This window comes from Camellia sinensis, chromosome 2, assembly GCF_055761805.1.
Source record: "Camellia sinensis isolate YWXY chromosome 2, ASM5576180v1, whole genome shotgun sequence".
NCBI classification, from domain to species: Eukaryota; Viridiplantae; Streptophyta; class Magnoliopsida; order Ericales; family Theaceae; genus Camellia; species Camellia sinensis.
Window position 1 is genome coordinate 157,069,996 of NC_138962.1, and position 16,555 is coordinate 157,086,550.

General features: G+C 35.7%; 1 pseudogene across 1 annotated transcript in view; it reads right to left on the reverse strand.

Moving 5' to 3' along the window:
- LOC114324081 (nuclear pore complex protein NUP107-like) overlaps positions 1-11,871 on the reverse strand; it is a 28,068-nt pseudogene extending 16,197 nt beyond the window's left edge. The window contains exons 1-6 of the transcript XR_014360214.1: positions 11,616-11,871; positions 10,159-10,526; positions 9,071-9,140; positions 8,557-8,693; positions 8,059-8,146; positions 3,483-3,649 (exon numbers count right to left, since the gene is read on the reverse strand). The product of XR_014360214.1 is annotated as a nuclear pore complex protein NUP107-like (transcript). The remainder of the gene's footprint in view (positions 1-3,482; positions 3,650-8,058; positions 8,147-8,556; positions 8,694-9,070; positions 9,141-10,158; positions 10,527-11,615) is intronic.
- Between the last annotated feature and the right edge of the window lie 4,684 nt (positions 11,872-16,555).

A 16,555-nucleotide genomic window follows, 5' to 3' on the forward strand; every position in this document is an offset into this window, starting at 1 on the left:
CGAGGCGAGAGCACTACATACTGGAGTCGAAGGTTTGTCTTCTCATTCTCTTCCTTCACACTCTCTCTCCTCTGTCTCTCTCTCCTAGGGTTTTTGTTCTTCACCAACGATCCCATCTTGGCCAAGATCGCGTTTCTCTCTTGATGGAAACGCGATTCCTATACGTTTCTTAGGAAGATTCGTCACCTGGTAGGACGATTCCTGCAACTAAGACTTTAACCATGTTAAAAAGATAACTCCACTGTGACAATCAATTATTTTAGGTATTACAATCTATTTATCTGTAACAATGATTAATAAGCATGGCTCAGAAACGCTTACATATGAAGAATGAGGTCACCAACAGTCATGATCTTCTCTCTGAAAGCATCCCTCATTTGTTCCACAAGTATCTAAGCACAAGAAGCAAGTGTGCACCAAAACGAATCATCTGAGGATCATCATGAGGCCTAAGAGAAAGAAAAAAGCCCATCCAGCTCAATGACATGAGTATCCTATGCTCAAGTGGATGAATGTTTATAATAACAAATAGTGTTTAAGCAAACACAGATGCATGCATGCATGTGCACAGTATGTTCTTCACTTTTATTTATAAAAAAAAATGGAAGAACAAGTTCCAAACATGGCCCATAGTGAAACAGAATGCTACTTGGAATGCCTGTAAGAAACATCACCAGAGTTATTTTTAAGATGTTTTCCTTTTAAGCATTTGGCAGTGTATTTCGGCCACCTATCGTGGTCTAGCTTTCGAATGGATCAACACAAAGCTGTGAATGACGACTTGGATTTATATATCTATTTTGTTAATCACAACAAGAATATAACAAATATAAAAGGTGGCCACAAATTGGAAGGACTGTAACAAGTTATAGGCACACAAACATCTAAAAGAAAACAAAGGTTTGTCTCTAGAAATAGGACTCTAACTTTAAATGCAGATAAAAAGCACAAATTCACATGAAGACGTTTTCCTCATCTTCGGATGGTGATATCCATGAGCACATAACCTCTAGCAGATGCGGTATATCCTCCATCGATTCATAAGATTCATCTGGACATCAATGTTCAGTAAGAGTGACATGTTATTCAAACTGAGGAAACTAAAACAATTGCCACATTTGCTTATGTATACAAAAACGCAAAAAATTCTTTCTATAGTAGAAAGCAAAAAAGACCAAGCACAAATACTTTGTTTTTATTAAAATTAAACAGAGCAAGCAAATATACAGTGCAAGGACTTTGAAAAAAGAGAAGTGAGGAAGAGAAAAAGAATAAAACAAATAGTGGTGCTCCAAACTTGTTTCTTGGTACAATATACACAAGAACCAAACTAGACCAAATTAAGCCTTGTGTCCCAACACAATACACACAAGAAGCAGAAAAATATATGTAATTCATCAACAGGTTACGCGGATGTCATGATTCATGACATGGTGTATAGGGGCCTACATTAGGTTTTTTTTTTTTTTTTTTAAATAATAGATACAAAATTGCCAAAAGTACGATAAGGCGCAAAATTCTTCCATTCTATAGGGGAATACATACAGAGGCGAGAAAGGAGATGCACAAGTAATCCAATGAATGCACAATAGACCTGCTGCGCTAAATAGACAATTAGCAAAATATTGTAAAGGCAGTATGATACTAATGAGTTGCTAGCAATAGGTTCATCACCAATACGGGAATTTTTGTCATGACAGAAAACCCGCTTCTTTTTCTCATCCAAATAGGGTTTGGAACCGAATTCTATTAAGCTACAGAGTACAAAACACCCCATAAATGACAGGACCAAATAACACAAGTTAGAATTGCGTTCTTTCTGCACCCAATTACTCAACTCACCTCAACCAACTTTTTCCCTATTACATGTGGTTGGATATATGGTCATTTCCCCTAGCTGGCAATATTTTAAGTCATATCCTCAAATAATTCTAAATCAATTATGTCTTTTTCTTATCATCTCAATCCATCTCCTCCTGGGCTTTTACTTCTTTTACTACTCAATGTGGATCAAATAAGTCCTCCTTACATGTGCGCATGTTGGTTCAGGCTGCACATGCTTATATAATGCACATTAGTTTCATACCCATGTAATGTGGGACTTTGCTTCATGGTCATACCATCTCAAATGGCCTTCTTCCATCTTATTATGAGTTGGTGCCACTTTTAACTTAGGGGTGTTCAAAATGTCGAATCACCCGACCCGCCCAATCCGATCACGTTACGGATGGTTTCGCCAATCCTATTGCTGGCAACGGTTGAGATTCTCAAAATTTATTTGAATTTGAGTCGGACATCGAGGAAAATTTATTTTTTCTCAAAATGCCTTATAAGTTATAGCAATCCAACCAACTCTAATTCTTTCTATGAGACACATTTTCCTCAATCTTTATGAATAATTGGCTCAAAACATCAGAAATTGACCACTCTTCGGTACCACTTATCCCTCCTCAAGTTTTACTCGATCTTTACCTTTATTTCTAAGTTTGCTAAACTTGCATTCCACATAATTTATTTTGGTCCTATTTAATCTAAAACCTTTAGATTCAATAGTGCCCCCCACAATTTTAACCTAAGAGTTTACCCCACTTATTTGTCAACTAAATGATATCAATTGCATACTATCTCCCTCATGTTGAACATCAAATGTGTCCTAACATGTTTGGTCACCTAGTCAACAATGACCGAGAAGTTTCTTTATATCCAATTAACTTTGGAATATGTATAATTTGTGTAGAATAGAACTCATAATCTACTACTCAACATGGCTAAATATTGTTCCTACATAGAGATATTGAATGGTCTAAATATTACTAATTTGGTTATTACGATGTAATTGTGCAATGTATTAGTTTTCATGCATGTTTAGGAGGTGAGAGCCAGTCAAGCAAGTGGTTAGTTACTAGAATTATCAGCAAGTTAAATTCCTTGAGCCTGTGTTTCGATCATAGATTTGGGTAGGAGTTTGGTAAAAGAAAGGGAAAAGGTGGGTGAAATATAGCTATATTTCATTCACAATTCACTAACATGTACCCTTTCCCTTTCCGTTTCCAAATCCCTACCCAAATCCATGATCCAAACACAACCCAAAATAAACTTTGATGATTGAAACCAGCAAATAGGTGGCTTGATCCTTACATTACTGTAACACAATCCCTTTTTAGGCAGTCCATCAAACAAGTTAACTGTCAACAAGACATCATTTCCAACAAGTCATAATCACCCTTATTTATAATGGAATAGGTGGCCCTAAGACATCATTTTAGAGTTCAAAACCAATTCGCATAAAAAAGTGGCATTTGAATATTCAAGTATGCTAAAGTCTTCTGCTAAGAAGATGCTCTTACTTCAATTTGCCGGTGCTACTCCTTGCATTCTTGAGTAATAACTTCATGTACTGAGTCACTAAATCATGCAGAAAATAGAATTATCAAATACTAATATACCTCACTAGAAAACCGTAATAAATTGACGACGTATACCTTGAATGGAGTTTCTGAAGAAGCGCAGACAAATGCCGAGGTTGCTGATTTAGAACTTGTAGTGACCAATTTTCTGGTCCAACTGTAGATGGAGAAACACTGTCTCCTTGTCCATGACTTTTGTCAATTGCATCTTCATAAGTTTTAAATTGATCCATTCCACCTGGCTGCAAACGGGCTAGTTCAAGATCCACCTAAACATCAAGCCATGACTTGGCCATCGCGCAATATGCTGACTGCAAAAGCATTGGAATTTAATCTCCAAGATAACTACAAACTACAGAAGTAACAGGGCAAGAAAATGAGAAGAAATGAAGATCAACGCAACTAAAACTGCTAAGAAATATTGCAAAGGAAGCAGCTAAACCTCAAGATTTGAGCCATTTGAACAAATTATGTATTTAAACTACGAATCAGAATTCACTGCCTCAAGCTCTAAACTTAACACACCGCTCATTCACAGAACTTGATTAAGCTGTGTACTAGTATAGTATGAGAAAGTGTTCATGACAATGGAAAGCAACAAGCATAAACAACAATACAATGTGGTTGTTGTGAAGGCAAATATGTGGCCCGATCGTTATTTTTCTCCCTTCAAAAGGTGGGGGTTTATTGGAATGGTACTCTGTTGACCTCATAATGGCTAAAATAACACTAAGGCCTCGTTTGGGAACTTGGTTATTTTAGTTGGTTTTTTGGTTTTTTGGCTATTTTATGAGATGAAAAAAAGTTGTGTTTGTGATGATTTGTGGATTTTTTTTTTTTTTTTTGTAGTTGAATAGATGGTTGTAAGAGAAAAGTGATTAATTGATGTGTAAGATGTGACATTTTATCTTATTAACTATTTTAACATTTTTTGTCTTTATTGGCTATTTTAGCCCCAACCCTTTTTCCCAAACAAGGCCCAACTCTATTATCCAGTCACGGCCAAATACAGCTTGTTAAGAGAGGGCCTTGGAAGTTTCTTACCCCTTCACAGGAGGTGCTTCTTGTAAAGTATAAGCTTTTAGTTCTGAAGTATCTCCCTACAACCAAAGCAAAAGTTAAATAAAATTGTGCCTTGTTGAAAATTATTGAAAAGCTTAACATGGTTTGAAGATTGGGCTTAGATAAGAAGTTGGTCAAGCGGTATCAAATAGAATTGGAAAGAACTACATATAAAGAGGTGCCTTAGATGTTGTATAGCTGAGCTTTTATCTTTTCTGTATAATATTAGTATACATAAGTTGAGCCTTGAGGTTGTGAACCAAGCTGTTATTGCGAAAATTGGTGAATACAACCACCAAGAAAACTTGGAAGTTTCAAATAACATTTTGTGTACTTGTGAGTTGTGAGTGAGTGAGGTTAGAGGTGGCCGCTTGTGGACCTCTGGGAAAATGACGAGCACTTTAGTGGCTTAAGAGCACCAAAGGTGGAGAAAGAGGAGCATGTTTGTTACGAAGGAATAGAATGAGTGTGGGAATGGAATGCAAGGTTTAATGGAATGGAATGTTCATTCCCATTCCATTGTTTGGTTGCCGACATGGAATGACATAGAAATAAAATGATAATTCTTATTCTCATGTTTGGATATGCCTTTAAATTAATGGAATGGAGTATTTTTTATTTTTAAAATTTTATTTATTTATTTATTATTATTATTTTTTTAACAAGTTAGTAATAAACAAGTTAAAAATTCATACAGATTATGATAATTGTGGAAGTGATAGTGTCAATGGTGGTATTGGTGGCGACATCGGTGGTCGTGTCGTGATAGTAGTGGTATTAAGATGGTGGTGGTGGTAGGTCACTATGACGGTGGTAGTGGTAAGCTACTGTCGTGGTGGTGTTGTGGTGGTTGTGGCAATGGTGGTGTTGGTTGTGGCGTTGACAGTAGGGGTGGCAGGTAGCGATAGTCGAGTGGTGGTTTTCACGATAATGGTAGTGTGATATTTGTAAAAATGGTGATAGTAGTGGTAAGGTAATGGTTGTGACGATAATGATGGTAGAGTTAGCCTGATTGTCGTCTGGGGTGACAAGCCTAATATCTTCAAAGGCAACGTATCATGCATGTAGAGGCGTGGATGTAAGGTCCACATTGCCTCTCTATAAGGAGACAGCCAAGCAAAACCTTGACGGTACCATGGTCTTAGCCTCTAGTACACTGTCCTCCAATGGTCCCCAAGCATGAGGTTGCCAAGGCCCCGCTCCCAGCCTAGAAAGCCAAGTGGTTGAGTAGAATGAGTGACATTAAGGCAAGCTTAGGCTACTATGCAAGCATATCTTGGCCAAAGGACTGAATGGGCAGCCAAGGGCTCAACTTTAGGCCTCCAAGAGAGCTTGGGTGAGCTAAGAACCCAAATGGGCATGCAAGTGACTTTAGGTCCTCGATAAGCGCGTAGGCAAGCCGACAGCCCAGCTCATTTGTCTTGGAGCTCGCCACACTCGATGGTGTGCATGCCTCGACTTAGGCTAGGCATGCAATCTCAATTGACAGTGGTGTCTTAGAGGTTTGCCACATGGGGGTGTGATGACAATGATGTGGTGCTCGAAGGGCTCGCTATGTATCAGGGTGTGATATAGGTACCTACAATAGTCTTGTATAAGATAATAATATATAATTGTCTCCTAAAAGAAAACGGATTTTACCCCGTAAATGTGACATAAAAAATTAGACAAATTCATCCCACCATTCTGCTACTTCATTGCCCTTCTACAACTACATTTCAACAGTTATTCAACTAGATAACAATGCGACAGATCAACAACTAATTCGCCTTTCATTGCAGCAATTCAAGAAAACTAAATTACAAAGATTAACTATTTGCAATATCATCCACCTCTTGTATCAGTTTACTAAATATTTTTTAGGGTTAATTTCAGTTTTATCCCCTAAACTATTGTCTTCTTTTTTCTCTATTTCATCCCTAACCAATCAATTTATCTAGTTAATCCCTAAAATTTGGATTTCAATTTATATGGTCCAATTAGAGACAGCCCATCCAAATCAATAATGAGGAAAAGCTAATCTACTAGGCAAAAAGATAATTTTATAGTTTGGACAACCTAATAGTGGGTTTGGCTATTGCTTTTCTAGTAGTTTTTCTATTGTTTTTTTTAAGTCTTTAGTGAACTTTTATAAAAAGAAAAATTCAAAAATGTTTTCACTTTTAAGTCCTGCTAGACTAGACGGACCTGAAACACAACTTAAAAAAAAAAAAAACATTAAAATTGACTTTTTTGAGTTTTTTTCTCTAGTGAACTTTTTTCAAATTTTTCCTACTTTCAAGATCTATTTAGACTTGACAAACCTAAAAAGTAAAACGTTTTGGCACAAATTTTTTAAAAAATCACTAAAGACCACCAAAAAAAAAAAAAAACTCGACAAAAAAATGTAGCTTTGTTAGCTATTGCCAAACATAGCCTAAATCATACAACAACTATATTAGACAACTTACACTCTACAACCATGCACCCATCTTATGTAACCCTCATTTCAAATTAGTGAATAAAAAAATGATTGTTTGGTCATATGGTTTAAATTGTTAAAATATTAAAATGACTTTTTGCCCATCAAATTAGGTTTTAACATTCAATTGGATTACTTTAGTTGAAATTAAAATCTTTAGGTACTAAATAAAAATAAAGGGCAACTTACAAATACCCCTTGTGATTTGCTTAAAATACAAATTATCCCCTATGGTTCTGGAAATTACATCCCGCCCTTTCAAGTTTCTAATTGCATATAACCAATGACCCCTTTTATTAATAAATCATCAAGTCAATTAACTGTTTTTAATGATGTCATAAATATATTTCAATTAATAATTCAGGTAATTTTATTGTTGTATAGGAAAGTAGTTAAGAATTTTATTTTTTCTGTTAATTTTGTTAATAAATTTTTTTGGCAAGGGGGTATTTGTAATTTTCAAAACTATAGAGGGCAATTCATATTTTAACTTAAATCTCAGGGGTGCATTTGTTATTTAGCCTAAATAAACAAATAGTTTAAGGACGAAACACAAAGAGTGGTGATAGTTTCTAGAAACATTTTTTTGAGCATCAACAAAGAAATTTATTAAAAAAGAAGAATGAGAGGACAAGAAATCCTCAAACAAACAGAGAAAGAAAAAGTAGGACAGTCAAAACAAATAACATTGAACTCCTAGCACTAGAGATGGAAAACAGAAGCTCGATCCCTAGAAATCAAGAAAAATGAAACTCCTTCAAAAGGAGGAGAAGCAAATGCCCAAAATGAAGTCAAATATCCCACCCTATTCCACAAAGACTCTCATCTAACTCCTTGCTATCAAAGATTTGGGTAGTGCAAAAATAGATGATCTGCCGATTCCAAGTTCCTCTTGCACATCACACACCATTGAGGACAAAGAAAGTGATTGGGCCTTCTCGTTTGGAAAAGGTCATTGGTTGTGAGACCCTTTTGAACTAAGGACCACATGAAAAACTTCACTTTATAAGGAACAACCGCTTTCCAAATTTTCTTATGAAGAGGAAACAAAGGGACAAAGGGATCATCAATGAGTTTATCAAATAGAGATTTACAATAGAAGACCCCTCAAGAATTGATATTCCAAACCCTACTATCACAAGAGGAAGAAAAAGCAACCCCATCAATCAATGATAACAAAGAAGCCAACTCACCAGTCTCCTTATCAGTTAAATTCCTACGAAAACCAAGATTCCAAGAAATGGGTGCCACATTAGAACATGCCACCGAGAGCGACAATTTAATTGTAAATGTCTAAGAGAACGGTTAGATCACTTATATGCTCATATATTCATCAGGAATGTAACTGACAAATATAAACTTCAAGTGTGCTTTAATCTAATAACATGGAACTACTTTAAAATAATTTTTGAATGTCGCAATGCTATTTCTTCTTAAGCACAACTAAATAATTTGATACCAATAGAGAATGGATAAATAACACAAATACTACACTCCTCAGTACATAAATCATGAGGTATGAACTTCCCAAACTTCAATGAGCATGCATTCAAGAAGTTTCAATATTGTTGTGGTGACAGTAGAGCCCACTTTATCTATATAAAACATCAATTCTATGACAAGAACATTAATGGTAGAGATTTATTTCCTTTCCTATATAGGTACCACAAAAGAGACCAAGAAGCAACCTCATCTAGTAAGAGTCGAGCCTTATGCCTCATCAACTTGTCCCCCACAATTCTATGTCTTCATTGGATCCATACCTACGGAAGTAGAGCACAGGGACACAGTAAAACAACTAACCAAGATGCTAAGCATTACCAAATTTAATATGAAAAAATCAAAACAAAAAATTCATGATAACTGCATCCTAAGAACCTCATTCAGCACAATTCAAAGCCAGTATTTACCACAAAAAAAAAGTGCACTGTACAAAATATTTTAGGCTAAGACGTTTGTCATTGTTTCGTTCTCTACCCACCTCCTATTTTCATCCTAATAAAGATATGTTTCTTGTGCATGCACAATAAAATACTACAATAATATTCACAATACTCAGCATGCTACAGTGGTACATGTGCACACATTCCCAAAGAAGACTCTTCAACAGAAATACAAATATATGAAGTGTGAGAACCACCTTATTGACTCTGATACGTTGTGGCAAGATCTCTCAAATTGCAATATCAGATTAGGGATAGGCATCAACCCTGTGATACACAGAATGTCAACTGTAAGATACATAAGGGAATCATAAATGTTATTCATAATAAGTTTTGTGGCAGAAGAAACTTGAGCACGGAAAGGAAATTCTGAACACTAGGGTAGTAATTTAAAATGTGCAATAAGATAAAGCATCCATTCAGCTTTCAAAGAAGCAAATCAATAATCTTTGTAAGCTTCCCAAGTCTACCATCTTAGGTCCAAAATCCTCCAAAACATTCTCCAAGAGTCATGGAATGGAAATATTTATTAGGTTAGCACCAAACAGTTACTAGATCAGCATCCAACATGGCTCAGAATATCATAAGCACATCAAAAATTTAAAATTTTTGTAATTTGTAAAATAAAAATTTAACTAGAGGATAGAAAAGTTTACTCAAAATGAACTTCAAAGATTTGAGGTCAAAATCAAATTTCATTTCTACAGAAGATCATAAGCATCAAGCAATTTGAAAAGTTTCCATGCCAATTTTAGCAAGTAATTAAATTTCTATCCCAGAAACAACAAAAAACCAAGTAGCATTGCACTATTTCATCATCATGCAATCCTAAATGGATATATACCATAATGCATGACACAAACAGAAAAACTCCATGTATATATATATATATATAAGGGGTGAACTTGGATGTACACATAATTAAACACAAAAACATAGTGGCATCACATATACAGAAGCATAATCAAATAGTTCCTAAACCTCCAAAAGATTAATGCACTTGATGAACTGCCCTCTTTGATGTCAACGAATCCACAATAATAAAAGTTCAATTTTTTTTTAAATGATCCACTTAGCTCCAAAATTGATAAACATTAATTAGATTCTATAAAACATCTTGTGATCTCACACCTACAGAAACTGGCATAGGTTAGATGAATAAATGCAACTTAAACACATCCTTCAAACCTGGTCAAAATCTATAACCATTGAAGCAAGAGACCAATCCATATGCAAAAACAGTGAGAAAATTGTGATTTTAATTGAGAAATTTTACTTCAAGCACCTTGGAGAGCAGAATCGAGTAGAGAAGCAAATAAAGTAAAAGTGCTATCTCCACCATCTGACAATGTATCATCCTCATGCTTGCAAGATTTTAATGAATAACTTCCAGGTTGAGATATCGAATAAGCAACAACATCTGCCTTAGATACACCACGACTGCCAGCCAATGATTTTCTCCACAAAGCAGATTGTGTCTTTGAAGGTGATCCTTCTAATTGATCAGCATCAAAGCTCTCAACCTCTTGTTTGATATCTTCAAGAAAAAGTGTAGCATTTGGCCGCCTTTCAATGCTCTGCCCATCATACAAAATCCTGGTTCCACTGAACTTAGAAACTGAATTGTCGTGACTGGAAGTTGAGTGCCTTTTCCTACACTTTGCATAATCATTTAGTGCAGGTATGCACAAGTGAAATACAGTAAATTCTGTAATTCATTAAAGCAGTTTTGGTAAAAACGCACTTAAAGTGCAATAACAGAAGAGCGTTCAGTAGGTAAAACGAAGCGTATTTACAACACTGCTCTAAAAACATTCTATTTAATAAGCTTAAATTGAGCTTTTTTTTTAATATTTTAACATATATAATTTATTAGCTCTACCTTTAGATTACAATGATGATGGTCATATGCTTAATGAAATGATCATTATACACTTTAGGATCGTATTGCATTGCTTATGTTAGGCATGGTCCATGGACCACTAGTGTTTTTTGATTTTGACTTTTAGATATATTTTTAATCAACCATGTACTTCATTTTGATCATGACTATCAAGTATCATGATTGTGAATATTTTGTAATTGTAAAAATTTGGTAAAGCACATGAAAAACTATATAAAAAGATTTGTTTAAATGGTATATGATTGGTTGGCCACTTTGTTATATTATCCGCCAATAATTGTTTTCAAATTTAAAGATATTGGCAAGTGATGCAAAGTATAAGAAGCTCAAGGAAGCATAAATTCAAAGAAGCGACAATACATGAAAGTTGGCATGATTTCAAAGAAAAACCAATAGGAACCATATATAATCATGTCCCAATAATATATGTCAATGTGTGACTGCGTGTGCACGCAAATCAATAACATCAATCCTACATGTACGTATCTCATTAAAACACTCAAGTAAATAATGAATCTTTACAGTGGTTGTAAAATATGAAATATAACTAAAGTGCAATGGCTAACCCAAATTTGCATCTCAATTTGGTGTTGGTTACAGTCTCCAATTATATGGGTGTAACTCCACTAGGAGATGTATGCATGATATTTGTATATAAATGTGATTAGACCAAATTGATGGAAATAAATGCGAACAACCCAAATGCTTCTGGTAGAAATTGAGCATTTTAAATAAAAATGAAAGATACAAACTACAAAGGGGTTGTTATGATAGTGAAGAAGAAATAGAGGGAAAAAGTGACTAGTACTGAAATGGAAAGCGTATGGTAAATAGAATACCCATAACGACGATAGCGCTCTCTGGTGCTGAGATCTTCGGGGTCGAAGTAGCAGGGAGAAGTCTCCATATCAACCTCTATCGCTGAAAATATTGGTTTTGGAATCCTTAAAACCCTAAATCACTTCAATTGTGTGTCTAGTCTGGCTTCAATCCAAGATAGAGAGATACAAAGGGTTTAGGGTTTACAAAGAGAGAAAACCGGAGGGAAGAGAGACAGGAGTAGGATCTGAGGAGAAAAAATTAGCTAATCCATGTCACAACAATGATATGGTGTAACCCACCAATCAAAATTCAATAATAGACTAGTAGTTGGCATCCTTATCACCAAACAGCCTTTGGACTTCAAAATTTTCTTTTTTAAAATATTTTTTCAAATATTTCTATGATATTCTGAGACTCGTATTTGGTTTAAAATATTACACTTTTCGGTAAACTGAGTAAGGACAAAGTGGAAATAAATGAAAGGGAGATGAACTATTTGAAAAATCTTTAAAAACATTTTATTTATAAGTTTGGAGTTTGGGGAAATAAGAGGGATGAAAGAAAACTAGTTGGAGGAAAAGGTTGAGCATCAATCTGTTAAGATAGAACTAAGTAGCTGTAGACACTCCATTTTTTACCCTCCTTAAGACTTGGGCGCCACTGATTGATCACTCGATGATGAAAGTTGTGCTACGCAAATGTTTGATTTCTTCAACAATAAGAGCTTTTAAATCCCAGCCTTACACCCCATTTTGGATCAAAACTATTTTGACCAAAATTATTTTAGACCTTAAAACCCTATCTTTCAAAATATTTTTAAAAATGTTTCCACGATATTCCAAAGCTCGCATTTCGTTAAAAATTGCACTTTTCAGTAAACCAAGCAAGGACAAAGTGGAAATAAATGGAAGAGAGGTGAACTCTTTGAAAAATCTTTAAAAATATCTTATTTAGAGGTTTAGAGTTGAAGAAAATTAGAGAAGATGGAAGAAAAGTAGTTGGGGAAGAAGTTGGGCTTAAAACCGTTAAGAGAGAATTGGGCAGCCTCACTAAATCAGGCCTATCTTTTTATACACTTATACTTTAGTTGTGAGGCCACCACCATTGGAAAATGGACTTTCAAGGCTTCATTTTAGACTCAAGAATCTCCTAAAGCCGAGTCCGGATGAGGGAGATATGGTTGTTTGAAGTTAGGCATCAATCCGATTAAGGCCAAAATTGAGCAACTTTCACTAAAATAGGCATATCTCTTTGCACACTTAGAATTTAGATATGAGGCTGCCACCATTGGAAACTAGACTTTCGGGGCTTCAATTTAGACTCAAGAATGACTGAAAAAGGAGTCCGGATGAAAGAGATATGCCTATTTGAAGTCGGGCCTAGAAGTAGATTTTTGATGGCCAGCAAATGGCCGGCCGGCCACCATTGATGGCCGGCAATGCACACTTCTAGCCGGCCGGCCATGTGCCGGCCACTAGTGTAAAACCCAGATATTTTCTCCAGTTGTTTCCACAAAGTTCCAGTTGTCCCTTTTTAGATATTTTTTGCTAAGGCTCATGTTTTCTATATATAGAGGACCTCTCTTCTTGCTTTCAAAGTGAGAAACATTTTAGAATGAGAAAATAATTTTGGAAAATATCCTCTCTCTCTACAATTCTCTCTCTCTCTTGCAACTTGCATATCCTTTGCCCAAACACTCTAAACCAAACCTAGGGAGCTTCTTGCTGAGGTGATTTGAGCTTGAATTTGACCTCTTGAAGCACTTTGAGAGTGTGAAATTGTTGGTTTATGACTTAAGGGTTCATTCCTCTTCAAGAGGTATACCTTCTCTTGATTTTGTACCATCTTTACACCACTTGTTTTCCATCTTTTCTACTGATTTTTGAGCTATTTAAAACCTGTTTTTTGGGCTGAAACTTGTGGTTTAAAGCTACCAAAGGTGGAGAGGTAAACCACCCTTCCTTGAACCTTATTCTCTAAGCTTTTGCACTTGTGTTTCCCATCTCTTCATCAACTTTTTTTTGAGCTTTTTATCACTGATTTTCAGAGGTTTTCAAAGGCTAAAAAAGTGGTTTTGAAGTCCCAAAAATGGAGGGGTTAGCCATACTTCCTTTGGCTTGTTTACTTGCTTAAATTGCTCCATGTTTTAGCTTATTATTTTAGCTACTTTTGTCTTCATTATCTAAACTCTAAAATTTTGGGTTGAAACTTGTGGTTTAAGACCATTAAAGGTTGATGAGTGGTCCACCTTTCTTTGTACCTTGTTTTGGAGGCCTTTGCCCTTGTGTTTCCTACCCTTTTACTATCTTTTTCTGAGCTTTTAAATACTGATTTTCAAAGTTATTTCAATGGCCAAAATCATGTTTTGAAGTTTAAATTTGGAGGGGGTAACCTCCCCTCCTTGTGTCTTGCTTACTAGCCTAGTTTATGTCATGTTTTAGCATATTAATCTAGACTTTTTTAGCTCAATTCTAGCATGTTTTAGGACTATATTAGACATGTTTTAGCACTGGTTTCGAGTGGTAGTTGCATTTGAGCTTTGTTTTGTATGTTTATAGTGAAATTGTCTTCATGAGTTTAGTGTTTTAGGCCTTCGAAACCATCTCCTTTGAGTTGATAGTATTTATTTATGTTTTTCTCACTTATTTTCAGCACTAATAATCTCTACAACCTTCCTCTTTTCTTGGCTTTTGTTTTGTTTTGAGAGTTGTTTCAAGCCTCTTATTCTTTTAAGCATGCGATTGAGGTTATCATGCTTAATAGTTTAATCCCCTTTTAGGGGTACATTATCAACGGTATGACATCTCTTTCATGTCTTAAGTTAACTATTGGTTTGGTACTTGACTTTATTAGAGGACTTAAACTCACCATTGGACTCAATTTATTAAAGGATGGTTGGTAATTAAAATGGGATTAAAATAGTGCAGGATAATAATTTCGTTGTGTTCAATCGAACGTTAATTGAACACATGGAAGCTTGAGGCATTTCATACTCATTAGTAATGAAATGATTCAAGTTTCCAAGCTCACCACTACCCTTGATCAATTCATAAAAGGGATGAGGTTAGAGTCTTATTTTGTTGCATTTATTGAACTTGCACACTTTAGTTCATGAGCCATCATGCAATGAAATTGCTTGAGTTGATGGTTTGTGAACCAAGCTTACTACTCCTTTGATTTGTTCGTAAAAATGAGAGGTGAGTTGTGCAAAGAACCCTTGAAAATACCATGTGCATGCTCTATTTGTTCTCTGTTGCAGCAAGATGAACTGGGCAGTGGTGGCCAGCGGACCACTTTCCATAGCCGGCAGGTGACCGGCCAACCACCATTGATGGTCGGCAGTCCTCATCACTGGCCGGCCGGCCACTGATGCAAAATTCAACAGTGTGTTCTTTTGGCAAAGCAGAGTTATTCTGGCAGTGGGCAAAAGTGTATGTGTTCTATTGCGTAACAGAGGCTCTCTGGAAGCAAACAGTGGCTTTTCGGGTGGAAACCGAGCATATGCATGAGCATTCCTCGCGTGCCGAGCTTGTTTTAAGTTTAAATTATTGTAATTAATTAGTTGTAGCTAGTTAATTTTGATAAGTGTTGTAACTAATTAGTTAATTAATTAGTTATTCAATTTCGTTTTGTAATTAGTTAGTTAACTAGAGTAGTTAGTTGATTCATATATTGTTGTAATAATTAGCTAAGTAGTTTAGCTAAATTTCATTTGTTTTGTAGTAATTAGCTTAACTTAGTAAGCTAGTTAGTTCATTCAGATTCTCCTTCATGAGAGTGCAAGCTTGTAATAATGTGTATGTCTTCCAACCCAACGTCTTTCTCCTTTTTATTTACTAGCTTATGATGGTTAGTTTAGGGATATCATGTTTTCATTAGCATTCTCTATGTTTGCATCCATTTTTATTGCATGCACTGTGGCTCGGTTCATCATTCTAACTGTATTGTTAGTTCAATACTTTTTTGAATACGTGCGTAGACCGTATGCTATCAAATTGTTTCAAATGCCATGTTAAGTTGCTAAGGCTATTTAGTTGCATATCGCTTGTGTTGCATTAGTCATATTGCAAAGTTAGGAATCATGCATTTTTTCTAACTCTTTTGTTTTGGCTTGGAGTACTAGGTGAGCCTTTACTCGCTTTAGCATAATTGCATGAGTGTGATTGCCATTTTTACCCTGTCCAACATGCTTGCCATGAGGCTAAATGCTTAAATGATAAACTGCTCGTATGCCTGTGGATGAAGGCTTGTTGCTTGAATTGGAATAATTTGAGTAATGTTTATATGTGATCACTTTTTCGAGTGGTACATATTTCGAAATAATTTTCAAAACGAACATGAATCGAAATGTTCCAATTCTTGCAAAGTTAGTCTATACTTGTGTGTATACGCATCACATAGTAATGCTAACCTAATAAACTGGAACAAGAGCATATGATGCACATAAGACTCATATCATGATCAGTAGAGGCCAATCTTTGATCGGGCGAGCGGGGGTGCTCAAAAGTATTCATGACCTTCCCATCTTGTACTTAAGTTCCTGAGCCGAGACAATCTTGGTGATAACGGACACATGACCTTTGGCACGAGTCATGGGTTTCCTAAATTTTCCCAAAATAAAATATTTAGATGGCGACTTTGTATCTGGCAAAGCAGTCCATTTTTGACAATTTGATTCAAAATCGATTTTTCAAAAGATTTGTCGGATTTGGACTCTTTGGCATTTATCAATTTCACATTGCACTTGTGAGATTAGATTCAGAACCGTGGGAGTCCGAACTGTAGGGCTTATTTCAAACTTCCGAAAGGGGACGCGAAAAAGTCGAGCTACAATAGCCTTCAGTAAATTAGGCATATCTCTTTGTACACTTAGAATTTAGATGTGAGGCCACCATCATTGGAAATCAGACTTCTAGGGCTTCAATTAGACTCAAGAATCACCTAAAACCGAGTTCGG